This window comes from Rhipicephalus microplus, chromosome 3 (assembly GCF_043290135.1).
Source record: "Rhipicephalus microplus isolate Deutch F79 chromosome 3, USDA_Rmic, whole genome shotgun sequence".
In the NCBI taxonomy this organism is placed as follows: Eukaryota; Metazoa; Arthropoda; class Arachnida; order Ixodida; family Ixodidae; genus Rhipicephalus; species Rhipicephalus microplus.
Genome location: NC_134702.1, coordinates 189,049,305 through 189,074,137, shown reverse-complemented (window position 1 = coordinate 189,074,137; position 24,833 = coordinate 189,049,305). Strand labels below are relative to the sequence as shown.

The 24,833-nt window shown below is 45.5% G+C and overlaps 20 non-coding genes across 20 annotated transcripts; all 20 read left to right on the top strand.

Annotated features, from left to right (window-relative positions):
• The first annotated feature begins 55 nt into the window (after positions 1 to 55).
• On the top strand, positions 56 to 127 carry TRNAA-UGC (transfer RNA alanine (anticodon UGC)). Its single transcript has one exon. It is a non-coding gene; the product is annotated as a tRNA-Ala (tRNA).
• Positions 128 to 401: 274 nt separating this feature from the next.
• TRNAA-UGC (transfer RNA alanine (anticodon UGC)) lies at positions 402 to 473 on the top strand. The gene has a single exon. It is a non-coding gene; the product is annotated as a tRNA-Ala (tRNA).
• Positions 474 to 746: 273 nt separating this feature from the next.
• On the top strand, positions 747 to 818 carry TRNAA-UGC (transfer RNA alanine (anticodon UGC)). Its single transcript has one exon. It is a non-coding gene; the product is annotated as a tRNA-Ala (tRNA).
• Positions 819 to 1,092: 274 nt separating this feature from the next.
• On the top strand, positions 1,093 to 1,164 carry TRNAA-UGC (transfer RNA alanine (anticodon UGC)). Its single transcript has one exon. It is a non-coding gene; the product is annotated as a tRNA-Ala (tRNA).
• Positions 1,165 to 1,438: 274 nt separating this feature from the next.
• TRNAA-UGC (transfer RNA alanine (anticodon UGC)) lies at positions 1,439 to 1,510 on the top strand. Its single transcript has one exon. It is a non-coding gene; the product is annotated as a tRNA-Ala (tRNA).
• Positions 1,511 to 1,783: 273 nt separating this feature from the next.
• Positions 1,784 to 1,855, top strand: TRNAA-UGC (transfer RNA alanine (anticodon UGC)). The gene has a single exon. It is a non-coding gene; the product is annotated as a tRNA-Ala (tRNA).
• Positions 1,856 to 2,473: 618 nt separating this feature from the next.
• TRNAA-UGC (transfer RNA alanine (anticodon UGC)) lies at positions 2,474 to 2,545 on the top strand. Its single transcript has one exon. It is a non-coding gene; the product is annotated as a tRNA-Ala (tRNA).
• Positions 2,546 to 2,817: 272 nt separating this feature from the next.
• TRNAA-UGC (transfer RNA alanine (anticodon UGC)) lies at positions 2,818 to 2,890 on the top strand. The gene has a single exon. It is a non-coding gene; the product is annotated as a tRNA-Ala (tRNA).
• A 270-nt stretch (positions 2,891 to 3,160) lies between these two features.
• On the top strand, positions 3,161 to 3,232 carry TRNAA-UGC (transfer RNA alanine (anticodon UGC)). The gene has a single exon. It is a non-coding gene; the product is annotated as a tRNA-Ala (tRNA).
• A 273-nt stretch (positions 3,233 to 3,505) lies between these two features.
• Positions 3,506 to 3,577, top strand: TRNAA-UGC (transfer RNA alanine (anticodon UGC)). The gene has a single exon. It is a non-coding gene; the product is annotated as a tRNA-Ala (tRNA).
• Positions 3,578 to 3,852: 275 nt separating this feature from the next.
• Positions 3,853 to 3,924, top strand: TRNAA-UGC (transfer RNA alanine (anticodon UGC)). Its single transcript has one exon. It is a non-coding gene; the product is annotated as a tRNA-Ala (tRNA).
• Positions 3,925 to 9,090: 5,166 nt separating this feature from the next.
• Positions 9,091 to 9,162, top strand: TRNAA-UGC (transfer RNA alanine (anticodon UGC)). Its single transcript has one exon. It is a non-coding gene; the product is annotated as a tRNA-Ala (tRNA).
• Positions 9,163 to 9,434: 272 nt separating this feature from the next.
• TRNAA-UGC (transfer RNA alanine (anticodon UGC)) lies at positions 9,435 to 9,506 on the top strand. The gene has a single exon. It is a non-coding gene; the product is annotated as a tRNA-Ala (tRNA).
• Positions 9,507 to 22,318: 12,812 nt separating this feature from the next.
• On the top strand, positions 22,319 to 22,388 carry TRNAA-UGC (transfer RNA alanine (anticodon UGC)). Its single transcript has one exon. It is a non-coding gene; the product is annotated as a tRNA-Ala (tRNA).
• A 273-nt stretch (positions 22,389 to 22,661) lies between these two features.
• Positions 22,662 to 22,733, top strand: TRNAA-UGC (transfer RNA alanine (anticodon UGC)). The gene has a single exon. It is a non-coding gene; the product is annotated as a tRNA-Ala (tRNA).
• Positions 22,734 to 23,006: 273 nt separating this feature from the next.
• Positions 23,007 to 23,079, top strand: TRNAA-UGC (transfer RNA alanine (anticodon UGC)). Its single transcript has one exon. It is a non-coding gene; the product is annotated as a tRNA-Ala (tRNA).
• Positions 23,080 to 23,353: 274 nt separating this feature from the next.
• TRNAA-UGC (transfer RNA alanine (anticodon UGC)) lies at positions 23,354 to 23,425 on the top strand. The gene has a single exon. It is a non-coding gene; the product is annotated as a tRNA-Ala (tRNA).
• A 273-nt stretch (positions 23,426 to 23,698) lies between these two features.
• Positions 23,699 to 23,770, top strand: TRNAA-UGC (transfer RNA alanine (anticodon UGC)). Its single transcript has one exon. It is a non-coding gene; the product is annotated as a tRNA-Ala (tRNA).
• Positions 23,771 to 24,388: 618 nt separating this feature from the next.
• TRNAP-UGG (transfer RNA proline (anticodon UGG)) lies at positions 24,389 to 24,460 on the top strand. Its single transcript has one exon. It is a non-coding gene; the product is annotated as a tRNA-Pro (tRNA).
• A 272-nt stretch (positions 24,461 to 24,732) lies between these two features.
• On the top strand, positions 24,733 to 24,804 carry TRNAA-UGC (transfer RNA alanine (anticodon UGC)). Its single transcript has one exon. It is a non-coding gene; the product is annotated as a tRNA-Ala (tRNA).
• Positions 24,805 to 24,833: the final 29 nt, after the last annotated feature.

Here is a 24,833-nt window from a genome sequence, read left to right as displayed (position 1 = left end):
TTAGAACAAGCTGATGAGCACCAAGAAACTCGTTAATGAGTGCTCCAGATGTAACGGCGGTGTAGCCCAGTGGTAGAGTGCTCGCTTTGCATGTGAGAAGTCCCGGGTTCAAGCCCCGGCACCTCCAAAGCGCTCTCGCCTTTAGCGGTATCTATTTTTATTGCCTGTGGTAATACTATGGCACCACGAGTTACCGGTGCGCATAACATGAAATACATTTCATCGAACAGCGCTGCCATTTTCTTTGACAATAGAAATATGCGGCTTTCCTTAATGATGAAAAAACTGCATCAGGCGGCAATGACGAGATGATTTTGTTTATTTCAACTAATTGATTGATTTATTGTTAGAACAAGCTGATGAGCACCAAGAAACTCGTTAATTAGTGCTCCAAATGTAACGGGGGTGTAGCTCAGTGGTAGAGTGCTCGGTTTGCATGTGAGAAGTCCCGGGTTCAAGCCCCGGCACCTCCAAATCGCTCTCGACTTTAGCGGTATCTTTTTTATTGCCTGTTGTAATACTACGGCACCACGAGTTACCGGTGCGCACATCATGAAATACATTTCATCGAACAGCGCTGCCATTTTCTTTGACAATAGAAATATGCGGCTTTCCTTAATGATGAAAAAACTGCATCAGGCGGCAATGACGAGATGATTTTGTTTATTTCAACTAATTGATTGATTTATTGTTAGAACAAGCTGATGAGCACCAAGAAACTCGTTAATGAGTGCTCCAGATGTAACGGGGGTGTAGCTCAGTGGTAGAGTGCTCGCTTTGCATGTGAGAAGTCCCGGGTTCAAGCCCCGGCACCTCCAAAGCGCTCTCGACTTTAGCGGTATCTTTTTTTATTGCCTGTTGTAATACTACGGCACCACGAGTTACCGGTGCGCATAACATGAAATACACTTCATCAAACAGCGCTGCCACTTTCTTTGACTATAGAAATATGCGGCTTTCCTTCATGATGAAAAAACTGCACCGGGCGGCAATGACGAGATGATTTTGTTTATTTGAACTAACTGATTAATTCATTGTTAGAACAAGCTGATGAGCACCAAGAAACTTGTTAATGAGTGCTCCAGATGTAACGGGGGTGTAGCTCAGTGGTAGAGCGCTCGCTTTGCATGTGAGAAGTCCCGGGTTCCATCCCCGGCACCTCCAAAGCGCTCTCGACTTTAGTGGTATCTTTTTTGATTGCCTGTTGTAATACTACGGCACCACGAGTTACCGGTGCGCATATCATGAAATACATTTCATCGAACAGCGCTGCCATTTTCTTTGACTATAGAGATAAGCGGCTTTCCTCAATGATGAAACAACTGTATCAGGCACCAATGACGAGATGATTTTGTTTATTTCAACTATTAAATTATTTTATTGTTAGAACAAGCTGATGAGCACCAAGAAACTCGTTAATGGGTGCTCCAGATGTAACGGGGGTGTAGCTCAGTGGTAGAGCGCTCGCTTTGCATGTGAGAAGTCCCGGGTTTAATCCCTGGCACCTCCAAAGCGTTCTCGACTTAAGCGGTATCTTTTTTGATTGCCTGTTGTAATACTACGGCACCACGAGTTACTGGTGCGCATAACATTAAATACATTTTGTTGAACAGCGCTGCCATTTTCTTTGACTAAAAAATATGAGGCTTACCTCAATGATGAAAAAACTGCATCAGGGGGCAATGACGAGATGATTTTGTTTATTTCAACTATTGAAGTATTTTATTGTTAGAACAAGCTGATGAGCACCAAGAAACTCGTTAATGGGTGCTCCAGATGTAACGGAAGTGTAGCTCAGTGGTGGAGCACTCGCTTTGCATGTGAGAAGTCCCGGGTTCAAACCCCGGCACCTCCAAATCGCTCTCGACTTTAGCGGATCTTTTTATATTGCCTGTTGAAATACTACGGCACCACGAGTTACCGGTGCGCATAACATTAAATACATTTTGTTGAACAGCGCTGCCATTTTCTTTGACTAAAAATATGAGGCTTACCTCAATGATGAAAAAACTGTATCAGGGGGCAATGACGAGAAGATTTTGTTTATTTCAACTATTGAATTATTTTATTGTTAAAACAAGCTGATGAGCACCAAGAAACTCGTTAATGGGTGCTCCAGATGTAACGGAAGTGTAGCTCAGTGGTGGAGCACTCGCTTTGCATGTGAGAAGTCCCGGGTTTCAGTCCCCGGCACCTCCAAAGCGCTCTCGACTTTAGCGGTATCTTTTTTGATTGCCTGTTGTAATACTACGGCACCACGAGTTACCGGTGCGCATATCATGAAATACATTTCATCGAACAGCGCTGCCTATTTGTTTGGCTATAGAAATATGCGGCTTTCCTCAATGATGAAAAAACTGTATCAGCCGGCAATGACGAGATGATTTTGTTTATTTCAACTAATTGATTAATTCATTGTTAGAACAAGCTGATGAGCACCAAGAAACTTGTTAATGAGTGCTCCAGATGTAACGGGGGTGTAGCTCAGTGGTAGAGCGCTCGCTTTGCATGTGAGAAGTCCCGGGTTCAAACCCCGGCACCTCCAAATCGCTCTCGACTTTAGCGGATCTTTTTATATTGCCTGTTGAAATACTACGGCACCACGAGTTACCGGTGCGCATAACATTAAATACATTTTGTTGAACAGCGCTGCCATTTTCTTTGACTAAAAAATATGAGGCTTACCTCAATGATGAAAAAACTGTATCAGGGGGCAATGACGAGATGATTTTGTTTATTTCAACTATTGAATTATTTTATTGTTAGAACAAGCTGATGAGCACCAAGAAACTCGTTAATGGGTGCTCCAGATGTAACGGAAGTGTAGCTCAGTGGTGGAGCACTCGCTTTGCATGTGAGAAGTCCCCGGGTTCAAACCCCGGCACCTCCAAATCGCTCTCGACTTTAGCGGATCTTTTTATATTGCCTGTTGAAATACTACGGCACCACGAGTTACCGGTGCGCATAACATTAAATACATTTTGTTAACAGCGCTGCCATTTTCTTTGACTAAAAAATATGAGGCTTACCTCAATGATGAAAAAACTGTATCAGGGGGCAATGACGAGATGATTTTGTTTATTTCAACTAATTGATAATTTATTGTTAGAACAAGCTGATGAGCACCAAGAAACTCGTTAATGAGTGCTCTAAAGGTAACGGAAGTGTAGCTCAGTGGTGGAGCACTCGCTTTGCATGTGAGAAGTCCCGGGTTCAAACCCCGGCACCTCCAAATCGCTCTCGACTTTAGCGGTATCTGTTTTGATTGCCTGTTGTAATACTACGGCATCACGAGTTACCGGTGCGCATATCATGAAATACATTTCATCGAACAGCGCTGCCTGTTTCCTTGGCTATAGAAATATGCGGCTTTCCTCAATGATGAAAAAACTGTATCAGGCGGCAATGACGAGATGATTTTGTTTATTTCAACTAATGTATAATTTATTGTTAGAACAAGCTGATGAGCACCAAGAAACTTGTTAATGAGTGCTCCAGATGTAACGGGGGTGTAGCTCAGTGGTAGAGCGCTCGCTTTGCATGTGAGAAGTCCCGGATTCAAACCCCGGCACCTCCAAAGCGCTCTCGACTTTAGCGGTATCTTTTTTTTATTGCCTGTTGTAATACTACGGCACCACGAGTTACTGGTGCGCATATCATGAAATACATTTCATCGAACAGCGCTGCCATTTTCTTTGACTATAGAAATATGCGGCTTTCCTCAATGATGAAAAAACTGCATCAGGTGGCAATGACGAGATGATTTTGTTTATTTCAACTAATTGATTAATTCATTGTTAGAACAAGCTGATGAGCACCAAGAAACTTGTTAATGAGTGCTCCAGATGTAACGGGGGTGTAGCTCAGTGGTAAAGCGCTCGCTTTGCATGTGAGAAGTCCCGGGTTCAAACCCCGGCACCTCCAAATCGCTCTCGACTTTAGCGGATCTTTTTATATTGCCTGTTGAAATACTACGGCACCACGAGTTACCGGTGCGCATAACATTAAATACATTTTGTTGAACAGCGCTGCCTATTTCTTTGACTATAGAAATATGCGGCTTTCCTCAATGATGAAAAAACTGTATCAGGCGGCAATGACGAGATGGTTTTGTTTATTTCAACTAATTGATTAATTTATTGTTAGAACAAGCTGATGAGCACCAAGAAACTCGTTAATGAGTGCTCCAGATGTAACGGGGGTGTAGCTCAGTGCATTCTTTCGCCGGCACTCGCACGCGTCGGACGCAGGAATCATGGGCTCCCGCGGAGCGGCAAAGGCGGTCCTTGGTGGCCGCGGAAACAGCATTACAAACGAAAGTAACAAGGATTATGAGATCATCTTGCCGAATTTGCCAACAGGACGTATTGTTGTGAACACAGTGTTTTTGCACGGTGATATTCGTGTGAGGCCTTTCAAGGTCGAAGATTTCCGAGACGCTCTGGACAAGGAACGACTGCTTCCCGACGTGGTTGCATTGGGCGCCTACCAGATCAACCATGTGTGGGCCGTGACCTTTAACAGCCAGGAGGCGACGAAACGGATGACTGATCTGAAAGAACTACAGGTCAAAGGACGCCGCTGCCTCGTTATCGACCCTCAGGAGCGGAAGGTGAGGCTGCGGCTTCACTGGCTGTTACACGGCGTTTCGGACGAAGATGTCCGCACGGCGTTGGCAGCGTTCGGGAAAGTTACAGAAGTGACCCGGGAACGCTGGCGTGTGGAAGGAGTTAATGAGAAGAACTCGACGACCCGCACCGTTTTCATCAAGCTGAAAAGCGGTATGAAAGTCGAGGACCTGCCTCATCAGATACGAGTCGCCGGTGAGTTAGCCTTAGTGGTAGCCCCAGGTCGGCCTATGCAATGCCTGCGTTGCAGCGGAACAGGACATGTGCGTCGCGAGTGTAAGGTGCCTCGGTGCTCGCGCTGCCGGCGTTTCGGGCATGGAGACGCGGAATGCGTCCGTTCGTACGCCGCAGTGACCGCGTCAGCGGAGGCCGAAGATGCGTCGAAGCACATTATGGACGTGACAGAGGCAGAGGACGCGGCTGAAGGTTGCGGAGATCAAGTCGCAGAAAATTTGAACTGCACATCTGCAACATCAGTAGACGAATCTACACCGGCACCTGTTGACACTCAACCAGGTTCTGCAGCTGTATCGACCGATACAGCTGACAATGCGGTGACAGACGCAGGCTGTGAAGTAGACGGAGCGTCTGCCTATGCGTCGGAGCAAGGCCAAGTTGTCGATGGTGCCTCCTGTAGCGTTGGTCTCGACACGAAGATAGAAGGAAACACGTGCAACGCCAACCGCGTCTCTTGGCCCAGCGGTGCCGTTTCAGCCATTAAAAGACCATTGGAAGACCCTGTGAAGACGGCAGACAAGAACAGTGCAAGTAGCGTGGAAGAACCACCGGCCAAGACCCCGACTGGCAGACGCACCAGCATGAGAGCAAGAGCTGGTGGCACCACGGACAAAAAAGCTGTAAACAATTCTCTTATACTGTGCAGTGAAACCGGGCGGTCGGACGGTCCTGGAGGCGTCTAGCGTAGCGCTAGACGTGCAAGGTAAGCGCCATGCTCCGGGCCTAACTCCTCCACATGGTTGTAATGGCGCCTCAAGTATCTTTTAGCTTCGCCACGTTGAATGTTAGAGGCTTGGCTTCAAAGAAGAAGCAAAGCCAAGTCTACCGGTTGTTATTGGAAGAAAATCTGGATGTGCTTGCAGTGCAGGAGACGAAAGTTGAAAGCGAGGAGGAGACTGGGAGCATGGTGCTTAAGTTTACATCACGGTATTTTGCCACTGTGAGCCAGGCCATAGGCACATCAGGGGGATGTGTTCTTTTTGTTAGAAAACTGCCAGGATTAGTCATAGAAAATGTCTTTTCCTGCTCTTCAGGCCGAGTAGTATGGTGTGATATTGTTTATTGTGACACTGAATGGCGCATTATATGTGTTTATGCTCCAACTATTGGCCAGGAAAGATCGGGTTTTTTTTCCAATTTACGACAACATATGTGTACTGGTAGGAAACTCTTATTGGTGGGTGATTTCAACTGTGTCTTGAATGAAAGTGATAGATCAAGCAGGCGCAACGTTAAAGATAGAAGCAGTGATGTTCTGGCACAGGTGATTTTTGAACACGAATTAGTAGATGTTGCGGAGTGTTTGCATAGCTCCCGAGATGTGAAGTATACCCACTTTCAAGGCACAAGTAATGCCCGATTGGATCGACTTTACCTTACTGCAGATGCGATAACCCAGTGTAGCAGTTATAATGTTGTCCCTGTTTCCTTTTCCGATCACTGTCTTGTAAAATGCAATATCGAGTCAAAAAAAGAAAGGAACGCCTTTTCTTGGGAACAGTGGAAAATGAACTCTAACCTCTTGAAGGATGAATCTTTTAGCGCATCAGTTATTAAAGAAATAAGTAATATTAACAAAGAGTGTATGGGCAAAATAGGAGAAGAATGGGAGCTATTCAAGCAGCGAATCAAAATAAAAGCAATAGAGAGATCTAGCGTTTTATCTTTTGAATCTAAGAAGAATGAGAAAGAGCTTAGACGAACACTTGAGAGACTAACAGCTCTTGAATGTGAAAAACCTGGAGTATATGGTGACGATTTGCGGAGTATTAAACAGAGGATAGAGGTATATGAGGAGGAACGCTATCGCGGAGCGCTAGTGCGAGCCAGAGCAGCATCAATGACTGTGGATGATCGCCCGACGAAGCGAGCGCTTGGATTAGAGAAGAGTCATGCCAGACGAAATCACATAGATGCCATTGAAGTCAACGTTATCGAAGTTTCGGACAATGAGAGCATAGGACGAGCGTTTGGCAAACACTACGAAGGACTCTTCGCTGCCACGCCCATTGATTCAGAGGAATTTAAGCAGGAGTTCCTTAGCAGAATGCCGAAGTTGTCAGATAACACCAAATCAGCTTTAGAGCTATCTATAACGCCGACGGAAGTAGAAAGGGCTATAGATAAAATGAATCCTGGTAAATCTCCAGGGCCGGACGGGCTTAGTGCTTCGTTTTATAAGGAGTTCAAAAATGAATTATCCCAAGTACTTGCAGATGTCTTCAATCAAGCTTATAAACTTAATGTCCTCCCTAGGTCCTTTAGTGAAGCACATACAGTTTTGATACCTACGACAGAACACTCGGAGAAGTTAAAATTAGTTTCTTCGTATAGACCGATATCACTAACTAATTGTGATTACAAAATTTTAATGAAAGTACTAGCACGGCGACTTCAAGGGGTAGTCAAAGAATTAGTAGGGCCTCACCAAACATGTGGGATTATGGGTCGCTCCATTGTGACTAATATACACAAGATGCGCTGTGTGCTCGAGTGTAGCGATGCCAATCAAGTAGGGGTAGCCATTCTACAGATTGATCTCGAGAAAGCTTTTGATTGTGTTTCCCACAACCTTCTGCTTTCCATTCTTGACCATGTCAACGTTGGTTTTGTAATCAGAGATGGAGTATCTATGGCATACCGGAACTGCACAACCCGACTGGTAATCAATAAGACGCTAGGAGATACAATTAACATAAAGCGTTCTGTTCGCCAGGGCTGCCCGCTGAGCCCCCTACTTTTCAGTTTATATATAGAATCTTTGTGCTTAGCAATAGCTCAAAACAGTTGCATTCGTGGCTATAGATTACAAGAGTCCGAAGTTAAAATTTTGGCATATGCCGACGATGTGGCTGTTTGTTGTATCGATCAAGATAGTGTTACCACTACCATCAGTGTGGTTAAAAGGTTCGGCAAGGCAACTGGCAGTCTAGTAAACTGGGGAAAGTGTCTGGGTTTCTGGCTTGGAGAGTGGTCATCAAAACCAGACTATTTTGCCAATGTTAAATGGGTGACCACACCTGTCAAGTACTTAGGGGTGCCACTGGAATTTTATAAAGATAATGAGAACTACTGGCAAGAACAAGCGAAAGAAATCCGGACGAAAGCTAATAGATGCAACGGTACTCATCTGTCAGTGTTTGCTAGGGCGAATGCCTGTAATCTTTTCTTTGCCTCAAAACTTTGGTATGTGATGCAAGTATTGCATTGTTCAAGGGCAAACATACAGAAGTTCCATCGTATCTTCGCAGTATTCGTGTGGGCTTCGAACTGGGAGAGATGCAGTCGAACTAATTTGTTTCGAAAAGTGAAACACGGAGGGCTTGGTTTAACACATCTTTTCATACGCCAAGTCGTAAATAGGTTCTTTTTTTTTCGCTACACAAGGGACCCTTTCTTACGTACAGTGTGCCAAATGAGACTGACGCGGGCTTTACCTGGATATGTGGTTAGCACGCATGAGATGACTGGTGCTGTGCGCGGGTATCTTAAAGAGGTTATTCTAAGTGTACGGTTTTTATCTGTTAGATTTTCCAATGAATATTTGTTTTCAGTGACTCGAAAGAAGTTGTACAAAGATGTATGCGATGTTGTTTTACCTGAACCGCTGTACCGTGCCATGTACGATGGAGGTGAAGGGAAAGATGTGCTTAAAAGAGTGAAGAGGATGCAAGTGGCTCCTGGCGCGAAGTCTTTCTTCTTCAAGCTGCACACAGGTACACTATCAGTCAGGACATTTCAAGCAGACCGTGGTTTTTACTTACCTTGGGGGACAAATTGCCTTATCTGTAAAAAACCGGAAAATATTGACCATGTTTTCTTACATTGTTGGGAAGGAGTATATTTTTGGGATGTACTTCAAAGGACGTTACAGAAAGAATTACCTTTAAATCCATATGGTATAAGATTTCTGCCAATAGTGGACGAAAAGGGAATGCCTTTTGATTTGATTATGCTATGTGGATTTCACAGTTTATGGCGAGCCCGTATGGCGGGTTTCTATCGCGATCAGGATGCACGGCCTGCACGAATGTATTTCCGTGAATGTATGGCCCAATATGTTGAGCTGCAGAAAACTCAGGAGATTTTACCTGAGTGGTTGTCGAGGGTGGAGCCCTTGGCAGCACTTAGAGAATTTTAAGTTTCTGTCGGACTGTTACTGCTTGTTTTTGTTCTGCTTGTGGTTTGATGTATGCGCCTGTAAACAGGCAATAAAGCAAAAAAAGGGGGTGTAGCTCATTGGTAGAGCGCTCGCTTTGCATGTGAGAAGTTCCGGGTTCAATCCCCGGCACATCCAAAGCGCTCTCGACTTTAGCGGTATCCTTTTTTATTGCCTGTTGTAATACTACGGCACCACGAGTTACCGGTGCGCATATCATAAAATACATTTCATCAAACAGCGCTGCCATTTTCTTTGACTATAGAAATATGCGGCTTTCCTCAATGATGAAAAAAATTTTCAGCCGGCAATGACGAGATGATTTTGTTTATTTCAATAATTGATTACTTTATTGTTTGAACAAGGTGATGAGCACCAAGAAACTCGTTAATAAGTACTCCAGATGTACCGGGGGTGTAGCTCAGCGGTAGAGCGCTCGCTTTGCATGTGAGAAATCTCGGGTTCAATCCCCGGCACCTCCAAAACGCTCTCGACTTTAGCGGTATCTTTTTTTATTGCCTGTTGTAATACTACGGCACCACGAGTTACCGGTGCGCATAACATGAAATACATTTCATCAAACAGTGCTGCCATTTTCTTTGACTATAGAAATATGCGGCTTTCCTCAATGATGAAAAAACTGTATCAGGCGGCAATGACGAGATGATTTTGTTTATTTCAACTAATTGATTAATTTATTGTTAGAACAAGCTGATGAGCACCAAGAAACTTGTTAATAAGTGCTCCAGATGTAACGGGGGTGTAGCTCAGTGGTCATTCTGCTTCTGGTCACCGACGCGTGCGGACGCAGGATGGCAGGCTCCTCAAGAGCTGTTACAGCGGCCGACGCTGGCCGCGGTTTCTCGTGCACAACGCTTCCCAAGGACTACCGTTTAATTCTGCCACCACTGCCCACAGGAGAAGGACTCAGACGCACGTTGGTTCTGCACTGCGATATCGCAGCGCGTCCGTACGGGATTAATGAGTTCCGAAAGCCGCTCAAGGAACTAGGCATCATTCAAGAGGTAAGCGGCATAGGAGCGTATCAGATGTCGCACGTCTGGCTTCTTGAAATAAAGACAGATGAAGCCAAGAAGAAACTTCTGGACGCTGGCCTACTCTCCGTGAAAGACCAGCCTTGCGTCGTCGTCGACCCAGAAAGGCAAGAGGTGCGTCTCAAGTTGCATTGGGTAGCCTTTGACGTCAACGCAGAGACTGTACGGCGTGCTTTCCGGGAGTACGGTGAAGTAAAAGAAGTCATCAGCGACAAGTGGAGAGACGAAGACTTCGAAGGAGTTGAGTCAACCACAAGATTCGTTCGAATATTACTTAAAGAAGGCGTTACTACGGATCGCATACCCCACCAGATGCGTCTCGGGAGCGGCATGGCACTGGTGGTCGTGCCAGGAAGAGCGCCGCTTTGCCTGCGTTGCCGGAACACGGGACACATTCGTCGCGACTGCAGGGTGCCCAGGTGCACTGGTTGTCGCGCTTTTGGGCATGAGCAGGCGGACTGTACCCGTTCCTATGCCAGTGCAGCAAGTCGAGCAACAAATGCCGACCACAGTGAATTGCTCATGGATGAAGAGGAAGCAGAGAGGGCCGCGGCGTCGAAGGCAGGAGCGGCGGCGTCTCATGCAGTGGCGACCAGCGAGAGAAAGATGGAGACACCTAAGAAAGACGCAGATGGAAATACGGTTACGGGCACTCCAACGCAACGGCGTTCGACTCAAAGCGAGACCCAGCACAAGGCTGAACCAGTCATCGGGTCCGACCGTCACCCCCGGAAAATCTTTTCAGGCCTGCGCCCAGCAATTTGACGTCATTTCCGGCCGGCCGACTCTCGGGGAAGCCGCAGCGGCAGCGAGCGCAGCACGGGCGGCGGTGGTGACGGTTCGGCGGCGTGGTGTTGACGGTGTTTCACGTTTGTTGCTTTCCGTTGTTGTTTTGCGGAGATTTCGTTTCCGTGCGTGATGCTGGAGTGATGCGACAATGCCGAATAAGTGTTGTGTACCCGGATGCACCGGCAACTACAAAACAGGAAAGAAGATACAAGTGTTTTCCTTCCCTAAAGACGCCGACGCTCTCAAACAATGGCTACGCGCCATTCCTAGGAAGGACTTCGTGCCGACTTCGTGCACTAAGGTAAGAATTTGAGATGCTCCTGTTCTTAGCTTGTCGTTGCTTGTTCGGGTAGAAATCACCTATGATGGGAAATACTTGAGCTTGTGGCCGCCGGGCCTCGCGAAGCGCTGACGCCAGCAGCGTTCGCAGCAAGGATGCTCAGCTGCGCTTTGTTCACTAACAGTGCCGTGGTGTCGTCCATTCTTGCAAGCTCTCGGTGGAAGCGCTTCGTGGAGTGCGGTGACATCACGCTCCCGTGTTTCCTTTCATGTTGCTTGTACCGCTTAGCGCAGCGCTTTTATTTAGATGCTTGCGAAACGTAGGTAGACTTTGTTTTAGCTACACGGACTGTAAACGCGGTCATGCAAACGGGAGCGCATTTTTTTTCTTTTGAGAAGTGGCGTCTCAGACGTTCTTGAAACGTTTTTGCAGGTGTGCGCGAATCATTTCGACGCTTCATGCATTGAGAAGACGACATCGTAGACGGATCCAAGGACAGGGAGAGTTATTGAAGTTGCACTCCCAGTACCACGGTTGCGTCCTGGATCTGTCCCAACGGTATTTTCCGGCTGTCCGTCCTACCTATCAGTACGAGACCAGAGCACGAGAGAAACCCCTGACGCCAAGAGGAGCCGACAAGAAGCCTCCCAACTCGCCCGTGCTGTAGAAAAGTCGCTGGCGTCATATGAAGCGGAGCAAAAACGAGACCGGTTTTCGTCCCTCGAAGAACTAAGGGCTCGCCTGCAAGGGGAGTCAGTGTCTCCAAAGTGGACTGTGATTCATAAAGAAGAGTGCTCCATGTTTTTGAACATTATCGACTATCGTGAACCTTGTTTGAATGCGTCATTGACCGTGTTTGCAAACCTTGAAGTCTTTGCCTGCTATCAAGGTTCACCAATCAAGAACCTTGGTAGCGCTGTTGTACCAGACTCAGTTCAAAAAGTAAGTTCCTTGTTGGAAATTTTGAACAACCTGTCGATGCTGTCTGAGGAGCGCTGCACTTATTGCCACCTGGCTCAAGCAATACATTCCCTTGTTTGAGCCTTGTTTCCAGTTTTGTATCTCTTTACAAGTTGTTAGCTTTTAAAGGTGCTGTACTTTTTTTCTTTTTTTTTAACTCGAACTGCCTCGGTGCCCACTGTAGCAGTTGTACAGTCCGTTTTGGTACCTAAGCTGTGTACACTTTCCTTGTGCACTCTGTGTACAGACATGTTGTGCACTGTGATTTGTTTTTTTTCTTAGATTTTTGTTTGATTTTTTCCCTAGGACATGCACCTACCTGTGGCAGTACAATTACTTTTGTTTCTGTCATTTATCATGCTGTGGACCACAATTTAGTCACCAGTGTTCTTTTGTATTGTATTTTTTGGCAAGTGTTTGAACCTGATACCTTGTGTTGCTACTGCTACTATGATAAACGAATGGTATGTTTTCCTCTAACCTACAATTTAAATGAAAGTGTGCTTTTTCTGTTCCAAAGCTCGGGGATGTTTTTGCTGTTATAATCTGTTTTGTTTTCTGAGTTTTATGTGGCAAGATATTGTGTTTTGTACTTTTGGCATATTTTCAGCATTAAGGGCAACATCTTGTGTTGCCTGTCGTCTGCCTGGACCGAGAACAATGTGCACTGTGATATTTGTACAGACGGCGTCTGGCTGTGATAAATAAATACGCATTATTCCATTCACGATATTCATTATTTCTTGATACCTTGATAAGTTCCCCCGCAACGGTGGCTCAGTGGCTAAGGCGTAGCGCTGCTGAGCACTAGGGCGCAGTTTCGATACCCGGCTGCGGCGGCCGCATTTCTGATGGAGGCGAAAAGCAAAAACGCCCGTGTGTACGAGATTTCGGCACACAATAAAGATTCCCAGGTAGTAAAACTTGATCCTGAGCTCTCCACTACGGCGCGCTTCATCGCCTGCGTTGCGTCGGCGCGTTAAACCATACAATCAATGGATACCGTGATAAATCGTGCGGACATGGTGTCAAGGAACCTCGCCCGAGTCGGTAGGCGTGAAGGGCGCTCGCGGCTGGCGCAGCCACCCAGCGAAGGGCGGCCGGCCGGCCGGCGCGATGTGACGTCGTCGACGTCACGTCACGTGACGCGCAGGCCTGAAAAGCTTCCGGGGGTGACGGTCCGACGCTACTTCGGACACGGATACAGTTGAAGCTACGCCAGTAAAGCGACGCCTGAATGAGGGAGACGCGGCGTCCCAGCAGCGTCTGGCCCAGGAAGATCAAGGGCAGTGGCGAGTGGCTGGCTCCAAAAAGTCTCGGGGTGCTGGCCGCCTGCGTTCGTCGTCGCTTTCACGCGGCGGCGACGGGACGACGCCTTGAGCGTCGGCCGCACAGAGGTTTAGGTGTTGGTAAGGTAAGCGTCTTTCGCTCGGCTTTCTCTCATCACGATGGCGACGATTAGATTGGCGACGCTAAATGTACGTGGGCTTTCTGCCAAACGGCGGCAAAACCAGCTTTACCGCCTGATTATAGAACAAGATCTAGACATCGTCGCTGTACAGGAAACTAAAGTAGAGAGTGAAGAGCACGCTGAGCGAATGGTGCAGCCTTTCACGAGACGGTTTGATGTGTGCGTTTGTCACGCGGTGGGTACATCTGCAGGTTGCCTCTTGTTAATTCGGCAGAGCCTTAATGCGAAAGTGGAGTCTGTAACTACCTGTGAGGCGGGTCGTTTTATTATATGTGATTTATCCCTACCAAAAGAAAAATGGAGAGTAATCTGTGTGTACGAACCCACTTTGATTCAAGAGCGAAAGGAGTTTTTTGAAAAACTTGAGGTGTATTTGAAATGTGAACGTAAACTAATTTTGGCCGGGGATTTCAACTGTGTTTGTTCGAGTATAGATAAATCAAGTTCCAGGCCATACAAAGATTTAAGCACTGCCGTTCTAACCGATATGGTGGCGAAAGCTCAGCTAGAGGACGTGGGTGATAGTCTTTGCAGTGAAAAAGCGGTTATGTTTACCCACTTTCAGCGTTCAAGCCATGCTAGACTTGACAGAGTATACGTGTCTTCCGAAATCATTCCTTCGTGCCATGATTACAGAGTTACACCTGTTACGTTTAGTGATCATTGTTTGGTTTCATTCTCAATGGGTAAACATAAAAGGAATAACAAACATTTCTCTTGGGACCTCTGGAAATTTAATGTAAAGCTACTAAAGGATGAAGAGTTTAATCGCATTTTTCTAGAGGGCATAGAAGACTTACTAAATAGAACACTTGAATGCTGGGGACATAGGTGGGAAACATTTAAACAGACCATTAAACTGAAAGCACTTGAGAGAGCCAGTATCCTGAGACATGCTGAAAAAGAACTTGAAGTGCGCTTGCGTGAAAACTTGCAACAGTTAGTAGCGGATGAATGTACTCAGGCCGGAACATTTTCAGAGGAGATAAACATAACTAAACAGAAGCTAGAGTTGATAGACCAAGAACGTTATCGTGGAGCATTGATTCGAGCTCGAGCAGAAAACTTGGTAGCGGGAGAAATGCGAACAAAACGAGCTCTTGGAGCTGAGAAGAGACATGCCTGTAAAAATGAAATAAGAGAAATAGAATATAAAGGAACAAGGTGCCATACGAAAGAAGCAATATCCGGTGCTTTTTTCGAATATTACAAAGAGTTATTCACACCAACCAGTGTACACGCAGAACGTTTTAATAGCGATTTCATTTCATTAATGCCAAGACTTGATGATGAAAGAAAGGAAATTTTAGAATTGCCTATAACAGAGCGAGAAGTTGAAAAAGCAATTGATAAGTTAAACAATGGTAAGTCTCCAGGACCAGATGGCCTTAGTGCTGCAGTGTACAAGGAATTCAAACACGTAGTTTCACCTATTTTGAGGGAGGTATTTAACGAGGCTTTTAAGTGCAAACAACTTCCACCATCGTTTTTGTCAGCCCACACAGTCTTAATACCAAAAACAGAAGATCCCGCGAAGTTAAGAAGTGTTACTGCGTATAGACCAATTAGCCTAACTAATGTCGACTATAAAATATTGATGAAAATATTGGCCAGAAGACTCCAGACAGTTATGACAAAACTGATTGGGCCCCACCAAACTTGTGGCATAAAGGGAAGGAAAATAATGACCAACATAAACATAGCACGATCAATCCTAGAAAGTTGTGACGCTATGCATCTCAATGTTGCCATGCTTCAAATTGACCTCGAAAAGGCATTTGATCGCGTGCCGCACGACGTGCTCCTTGCATTACTTGAGCACATTAATGTAGGGAGTTTGATTAGCGAAGGAGTGCGCATGGCTTACACTGGATGCACGACGAGATTGGTAATAAATAAAACTGCGGGTGAGCGTATACCTGTGCTGCGGTCAGTCAGACAGGGATGTCCACTATCGCCCCTGCTTTTTGCTATTTTTATTGAACCTTTCTGTTTAAGTGTAATTAATAACCCTGCAATAAGCGGATTTAAATTGCATGAAGCTGAGGTTAGCCTCCTTGCATACGCAGATGACATTGCAGTTTTCTGTACCAATTATGAGAGTATAATGCATGCTGTAAATGCCGTGAAAACCTTTTGCAAGGCGAGTGGTAGTGCCGTGAACTGGGATAAGTGCCTGGGCTTTTGGCATGGGGAATGGGACGTCAAGCCAAGAGTATTTCTAAACATTAAATGGCAGGAAACACCAGTGAAGTATTTAGGAGTGCCGCTTGAGTTCTATCAGGACAGTGAACCGTATTGGAAAAAAGAAACAGAGGCATTGCGCAAGGATGTAGAAAAATGGAAGGGTTGGGGTATTTCGATATTCGCACGGGCCACAACGTGCAACTTGTTTCTGGTGAGCAAGCTGTGGTACGTAATGCAAGTTTTGCACTGCAGTAGAATAAGTGTGCAGAAAATACACAGAGTATTTGCAATTTTCATATGGAGCTCTGTATGGGAAAGATCAAGCCGCACAAACCTGTTCAGAAAAGTTAGAGATGGCGGGCTCGGGTTAGTTCATTTGTACATAAGACAACTGGTCAATCGTTTCCTTTTTCTGCGTGATGTGGATGACCCCTTTTTGAGAACTGTTATACAACTAAGGTTATCTAGAGTGCTGCCGGGATTTCTCGTATCATCATCAAATATGCAAGGACCAATACAGGGGTACTTAAAAGAAGTTGTTTTGTCTTTCCGCTTTTTGTCAGTGAGATTTTCGTTAGAGTATCTGGCTGAAGTACCACGTAAAAAATTGTATAGAGACCTTGTCGATGTTTTACTGCCTGTTCCATTGTACCGTCAGCTATATTGTGCAGGCCCAGGACAGGATGTTCTGAAACGTGTTAAAAGAATGCTAGTAGTGCCAGGGGTCAAAACTTTTTTCTTTAAATTACATACTGGTACCTTACCAGTTAAAACGTGGTTGCAGGATAAGGGAATATTCGTGCCATGGAGCACAAATTGCGACTTGTGTAAAAAACCGGAAACAATTGAACACGTGTTTATAGATTGCTGGAGCGGGGTCTTTTTCTGGGACATACTGCAAAGAACCTTAAAAAAGAATTACCGTTAAGTCCACATGGCATCCGTTTTCATTCGGTTAAAAATGAGGCAGGTGTACCTTATGATCTCGTCATGCTTCTGGGCCTGCACAGTATATGGAAAACCCGATGTGCCTTTGAAAACGCGGATGTAGAAGTGCTAGCTGTGCGCGAATATTTTTGTAAATCTGTGTGCCATTTTCTTGAAATGCTGAAAAGCCAAGAGGATGTGCCAGACTGGATTGGGTGCATTGAGCGATTGTTACGAATGCCGAAGTATTGATTAACAGTCAGCCAAGAGCTGACGGTACCTCAATGAATTCTGTGGGTGTATTTTGTGTCGCATTTCAATTTGAACCAATATGTAAATATGTAAAATGTGAACAGTCATGATATGCAAAGCAATAAAGAAAAAAAAAGGGTGTAGCTCAGTGGTAGAGCGCTCGCTTTGCATGTGAGAAGTCCCGGGTTCAAACCCCGGCACCTCCAAAGCGCTCTCGACTTTAGCGGTATGTTTTTTTTATTGCCTGTTGTAATACTACGGCACCACGAGTTACCGGTGCGCATAACATGAAATAGACTTCATCAAACAGTGCTGCCACTTTCTTTGACTATAGAAATATGCGGCTTTCCTTAATGATGAAAAAAACTGCATCAGGCGGCGATGACGAGATGATTTTGTTTATTTGAACTAATTGATTAATTCATTGTTAGAACAAGCTGATGAGCACTAAGAAACTTGTTAATGAGTGCTCCAGATGTAACGGGGGTGTAGCCCAGACATTCTTTCACCGGCAATCGCACGCGTCGGACGCAGGAATCATGGGCTCCCGCGGAGCGGCAAAGGCGGTCCTTGGTGGCCGCGGAAACAGGATTACTGACGAAAGTGACAAGGATTATGAGATCATCTTGCCGAATCTGCCAACAGGACGTATTGTTGTGAACACAGTGTTTTTGCACGGTGATATTCGTGTGAGGCCTTTCAAGGTCGAAGATTTCCGAGACGCTCTGGACAAGGAACGACTGCTTCCCGACGTGGTTGCATTGGGCGCCTACCAGATCAACCATGTGTGGGCCGTGACCTTTACAGCCAGGAGGCGACGAAGCGGATGACTGATCTGAAAGAACTCCAGGTCAAAGGACGCCGCTGCCTCGTTATCGACCCTCAGGAGCAGAAGGTGAGGCTGCGGCTTCACTGGCTGTTACACGGCGTTTCGGACGAAGATGTCTGCACGGCGTTGGCAGCGTTCGGGAAAGTATCAGAAGTGACCCGGAAACGCTGGCGTGTGGAAGGAGTGAATGAGAAGAATTCGACGACCCGCACTGTTTTCATTAAGCTGAAAAGCGGTATGAAAGTCGAGGACCTGCCTCATCAGATACGAGTCACCGGTGAACTAGCCTTAGTGGTAGCCCCAGGTCGGCCTATGCAATGCCTGCGTTGCAGCGGAACAGGACATGTGCGTCGCGAGTGTAAGGTGCCTCGGTGCTCGCGCTGCCGGCGTTTCGGGCATGGAGACGCGGAATGCGTCCGTTCGTACGCCGCAGTGACCGCGTCAGCGGAGGCCGAAGATGCGTCGGAGCACATTATTGACGTGACAGAGGCAGAGGACGCGGCTGAAGGTTGCGGAGATCAAGTCGCAGAAAATTTGAACTGCACATCCGCAACATCAGTAGACGAATCTACACTGGCACCTGTTGACACTCAACCAGGTTCTGCAGCTGTATCGACCGATACAGCTGACAATGCGGTGACAGACGCAGGCTGTGAAGTAGACGGAGCGTCTGCCTATGCGTCGGAGCAAGGCCAAGTTGTCGATGGTGCCTCCTGTAGCGTTGGTCTCGACACGAAGATAGAAGGAAACACGTGCAACGCCAGCCGCGTCTCCTGGCCCAGCGGTGCCGTTTCAGCCATTAAAAGACCATTGGAAGACCCTGTGAAGACGGCAGACAAGAACAGTGCAAGTAGCGTGGAAGAACCACCGGCAAAGACGCCGACTGGCAGACGCACCAGCATGAGAGCAAGAGCTGGTGGCACCACGGACAAAAAAGCTGTAAACAATTCTCTTCTACTGTGCAGTGAAACCGGGCGGTCGGACGGTCCTGGAGGCGTCTAGCGTAGTGCTAGACGTGCAAGGTAAGCGCCATGCTCCGGGCCTAACTCCTCCACATGGTTGTAATGGCGCCTCAAGTATCATTTAGCTTCGCCAAGTTGAATGTTAGAGGCTTGGCTTCAAAGAAGAAGCAAAGCCAAGTCTACCGGTTGTTATTGGAAGAAAATCTGGATGTGCTTGCAGTGCAGGAGACGAAAGTTGAAGGCGAGGAGGAGACTGGGAGCATGGTGCTTAAGTTTACATCACGGTATTTTGCCACTGTGAGCCAGGCCATAGGCACGTCAGGGGGCTGTGTTCTTTTTGTTAGAAAACTGCGAGGATTAGTCATAGAAAATGTCTTTTCTTGCTCTTCAGGCCGAGTAGTATGGTGTGATATTGTTTATTGTGACACTGAATGGCGCATTATATGTGTTTATGCTCCAACTATTGGCCAGGAAAGATCGGTTTTTTTTTTCCAATTTACGACAACATATGTGTACTGGTAGGAAACTCTTATTGGTTGGTGATTTCAACTGTGTCTTGAATGAAAGTGATAGATCAAGCAGGCGCAACGTTAAAGATAGAAGCAGTGATGTTCTGGCACAGGTGATTCTTGAACACGAATTAGTAGATGTTGCGGAGTGTTTGCATAGCTCCCGAGATGTGAAGTATACCCACTTTCAAGGCACAAGTAATGCCCGATTGGATCGACTTTACCTTACTGCAGATGCTATAACCCAGTGTAGCAGTTATAATGTTGTCCCTGTTTCCTTTTCCGATCACTGTCTTGTAAAATGCAATATCGGGTCAAAAAAAGAAAGGAACGCCTTTTCTTGGGAACAGTGGAAAATGAACTCTAACCTCTTGAAGGATGAATCGTTTAGCGCATCAGTTATTAAAGAAATAAGTAATATTAACAAAGAGTGTATGGGCAAAATAGGAGAAGAATGGGAGCTATTCAAGCAGCGAATCAAAATAAAAGCAATAGAGAGATCTAGCGTTTTATCTTTTGAATCTAAGAAGAATGAGAAAGAGCTTAGACGAACACTTGAGAGACTAACAGCTCTTGAATGTGAAAAACCTGGAGTATATGGTGACGATTTGCGGAGTATTAAAGAGAGGATAGAGGTATATGAGGAGGAACGCTATCGCGGAGCGCTAGTGCGAGCCAGAGCAGCATCAATGACTGTGGATGATCGCCCGACGAAGCGAGCGCTTGGATTAGAGAAGAGTCATGCCAGACGAAATCACATAGATGCCATTGAAGTCAACGGTATCGAAGTTTCGGACAATGAGAGCATAGGACGAGCATTTGGCAAACACTACGAAGGACTCTTCGCTGCCACGCCCATTGATTCAGAGGAATTTAAGCAGGAGTTCCTTAGCTGAATGCCGAAGTTGTCAGATAACACCAAATCAGCTTTAGAGCTATCTATAACGCCGACGGAAGTAGAAAGGGCTATAGATAAAATGAATCCTGGTAAATCTCCAGGGCCGGACGGGCTTAGTGCTTCGTTTTATAAGGAGTTCAAAAATGAATTATCCCATGTACTTGCAGATGTCTTCAATCAAGCTTATAAACTCAATGTCCTCCCTAGGTCCTTTAGTGAAGCACATACAGTTTTAATACCTAAGACAGAACACTCGGAGAAGTTAAAATTAGTTTCTTCGTATAGACCGATATCACTAACTAATTGTGATTACAAAATTTTAATGAAAGTACTAGCACGGCGACTTCAAGGGGTAGTCAAAGAATTAGTAGGGCCTCACCAAACATGTGGGATTATGGGTCGCTCCATTGTGACTAATATACACAAGATGCGCTGTGTGCTCGAGTGTAGCGATGCCAATCAAGTAGGGGTAGCCATTCTACAGATTGATCTCGAGAAAGCTTTTGATTGTGTTTCCCACAACCTTCTGCTTTCCATTCTTGACCATGCCAACGTTGGTTTTGTAATCAGAGATGGAGTATCTATGGCATACCGGAACTGCACAACCCGACTGGTAATCAATAAGACGCTAGGAGATACAATTAACATAAAGCGTTCTGTTCGCCAGGGCTGCCCGCTGAGCCCCCTACTTTTCAGTTTATATATAGAATCTTTGTGCTTAGCAATAGCTCAAAACAGTTGCATTCGTGGCTATAGATTACAAGAATCCGAAGTTAAAATTTTGGCATATGCCGACGATGTGGCTGTTTGTTGTATCGATCAAGATAGTGTTACCACTACCATCAGTGTGGTTAAAAGGTTCGGCAAGGCAACTGGCAGTCTAGTAAACTGGGGAAAGTGTCTGGGTTTCTGGCATGGAGAGTGGTCATCAAAATCAGACTATTTTGCCAATGTTAAATGGGTGACCACACCTGTCAAGTACTTAGGGGTGCCACTGAAATTTTATAAAGATAATGAGAACTACTGGCAAGAACAAGCGAAAGAAATCCGGACGAAAGCTAATAGATGCAACGGTACTCATCTGTCAGTGTTTGCTAGGGTGAATGTCTGTAATCTTTTCTTTGCCTCAAAACTTTGGTATGTGATGCAAGTATTGCATTGTTCAAGGGCAAACATACAGAAGTTCCATCGTATCTTCGCAGTGTTCGTGTGGGCTTCGAACTGGGAGAGATGCAGTCGAACTAATCTGTTTCGAAAAGTGAAACACGGAGGGCTTGGTTTAACACACCTTTTCATACGCCAAGTCGTAAATAGGTTCTTTTTTTTCGCTACACAAGGGACCGTTTCTTACGTACAGTGTGCCAAATGAGACTGACGCGGGCTTTACCTGGATATGTGGTTAGCACGCATGACATGACCGGTGCTGTGCGCGGGTATCTTAAAGAGGTTATTCTAAGTGTACGGTTTTTATCTGTTAGATTTTCCAATGAATATTTGTTTTCAGTGACTCGAAAGAAGTTGTACAAAGATGTATGCGATGTTGTTTTACCTGCACCGCTGTACCGTGCCATGTACGCTGGAGGTGAAGGGAAAGATGTGCTTAAAAGAGTGAAGAGGATGCAAGTGGCTCCTGGCGCGAAGTCTTTCTTTTTCAAGCTGCACACAGGTACACTATCAGTCAGGACATTTCAAGCAGACCGTGGTTTTTGCTTACCTTGGGGGACAAATTGCCTTATCTGTAAAAAACCGGAAAATATTGACCATGTTTTCTTACATTGTTGGGAAGGAGTATATTTTTGGGATGTACTTCAAAGGACGTTACAGAAAGAATTACCTTTAAATCCATATGGTATAAGATTTCTGCCAATAGTGGACGAAGAGGGAATGCCTTTTGATTTGATTATGCTATGTGGACTTCACTGTTTATGGCGGGCCCGTATGGCGGGTTTCTATCGCGATCAGGATGCACGGCCTGCACGAATGTATTTCCGTGAATGTATGGCCAAGTATGTTGAACTGCAGAAAACTCAGGAGATTTTACCTGAGTGGTTGTCGAGGGTGGAGCCCTTGGGAGCACTTAAAGAGTTTCAAGTTTCTGTCGGACTGTTACTGCTTGTTTTTGTTCTGCTTGTGGTTTGATGTATGCGCCTGTAAACAGGCAATAAAGCAAAAAAAGGGTGTAGCTCAGTGGTAGAGCGCTCGCTTTGCATGCGAGAAGTTCCGGGTTCAATCCCCGGCACATCCAAAGCGCTCTCGACTTTAGCGGTATCTTTTTTTATTGCCTGTTGTAATACTACGGCACCACGAGTTACCGGTGCGCATATCATAAAATACATTTCATAAAACAGCGCTGCCATTTTCTTTGACTATAGAAATATGCGGCTTTCCTCAATGATGAAAAAACTGTATCAGCCGGCAATGACGAGATGATTTTGTTTATTTCAATAATTGATTACTTTATTGTTTGAACAAGGTGATGAGCACCAAGAAACTCGTTAATAAGTGCTCCAGATGTACCGGGGGTGTAGCTCAGCGGTAGAGCGCTCGCTTTGCATGTGAGAAATCTCGGGTTCAATCCCCGGCACCTCCAAAGCGCTCTCGAATTTAGCGGTATCTTTTTTATTGCCTGTTGTAATACTACGGCACCACGAGTTACCGGTGCGCATATCATGAAATACATTTCATCGAACAGCGCTGCCATTTTCTTTGACTATAGAAATATGCGGCTTTCCTCAATGATAAAAAAACTGTATCACGCAGCAATGACGAGATGGTTTTGTCTATTTCAACTACTGAATTATTTTATTGTTGGAACAAGCTGATGAGCACCTAGAAACTCGTTAATGAGTGCTCCAGATGTAACGGGGGTGTAGCTCAGTGGTGGAGCGCTCGCTTTGCATGTGAGAAGTCCCGGGTTTCAATCCCCGGCACCTCCAAAGCGCTCTCGACTTTAGTGGTATCTTTTTTGATTGCCTGTTGTAATACTACGGCACCACGAGTTACCGGTGCGCATATCATGAAATACATTTCATCGAACAGCGCTGCCATTTTCTTTGACTATAGAGATAAGCGGCTTTCCTCAATGATGAAACAACTGTATCAGGCACCAATGACGAGATGATTTTGTTTATTTCAACTATTAAATTATTTTATTGTTAGAACAAGCTGATGAGCACCAAGAAACTCGTTAATGGGTGCTCCAGATGTAACGGGGGTGTAGCTCAGTGGTAGAGCGCTCGCTTTGCATGTGAGAAGTCCCGGGTTTAATCCCTGGCACCTCCAAAGCGTTCTCGACTTAAGCGGTATCTTTTTTGATTGCCTGTTGTAATACTACGGCACCACGAGTTACTGGTGCGCATAACATTAAATACATTTTGTTGAACAGCGCTGCCATTTTCTTTGACTAAAAAATATGAGGCTTACCTCAATGATGAAAAAACTGCATCAGGGGGCAATGACGAGATGATTTTGTTTATTTCAACTATTGAATTATTTTATTGTTAGAACAAGCTGATGAGCACCAAGAAACTCGTTAATGGGTGCTCCAGATGTAACGGAAGTGTAGCTCAGTGGTGGAGCACTCGCTTTGCATGTGAGAAGTCCCGGGTTCAAACCCCGGCACCTCCAAATCGCTCTCGACTTTAGCGGATCTTTTTATATTGCCTGTTGAAATACTACGGCACCACGAGTTACCGGTGCGCATAACATTAAATACATTTTGTTGAACAGCGCTGCCATTTTCTTTGACTAAAAATATGAGGCTTACCTCAATGATGAAAAAACTGTATCAGGGGGCAATGACGAGAAGATTTTGTTTATTTCAACTATTGAATTATTTTATTGTTAAAACAAGCTGATGAGCACCAAGAAACTCGTTAATGGGTGCTCCAGATGTAACGGAAGTGTAGCTCAGTGGTGGAGCACTCGCTTTGCATGTGAGAAGTCCCGGGTTTCAGTCCCCGGCACCTCCAAAGCGCTCTCGACTTTAGCGGTATCTTTTTTGATTGCCTGTTGTAATACTACGGCACCACGAGTTACCGGTGCGCATATCATGAAATACATTTCATCGAACAGCGCTGCCTATTTGTTTGGCTATAGAAATATGCGGCTTTCCTCAATGATGAAAAAACTGTATCAGCCGGCAATGACGAGATGATTTTGTTTATTTCAACTAATTGATTAATTCATTGTTAGAACAAGCTGATGAGCACCAAGAAACTTGTTAATGAGTGCTCCAGATGTAACGGGGGTGTAGCTCAGTGGTAGAGCGCTCGCTTTGGATGTGAGAAGTCCCGGGTTCAAACCCCGGCACCTCCAAATCGCTCTCGACTTTAGCGGATCTTTTTATATTGCCTGTTGAAATACTACGGCACCACGAGTTACCGGTGCGCATAACATTAAATACATTTTGTTGAACAGCGCTGCCATTTTCTTTGACTAAAAAATATGAGGCTTACCTCAATGATGAAAAAACTGTATCAGGGGGCAATGACGAGATGATTTTGTTTATTTCAACTATTGAATTATTTTATTGTTAGAACAAGCTGATGAGCACCAAGAAACTCGTTAATGGGTGCTCCAGATGTAACGGAAGTGTAGCTCAGTGGTGGAGCACTCGCTTTGCATGTGAGAAGTCCCGGGTTCAAACCCCGGCACCTCCAAATCGCTCTCGACTTTAGCGGATCTTTTT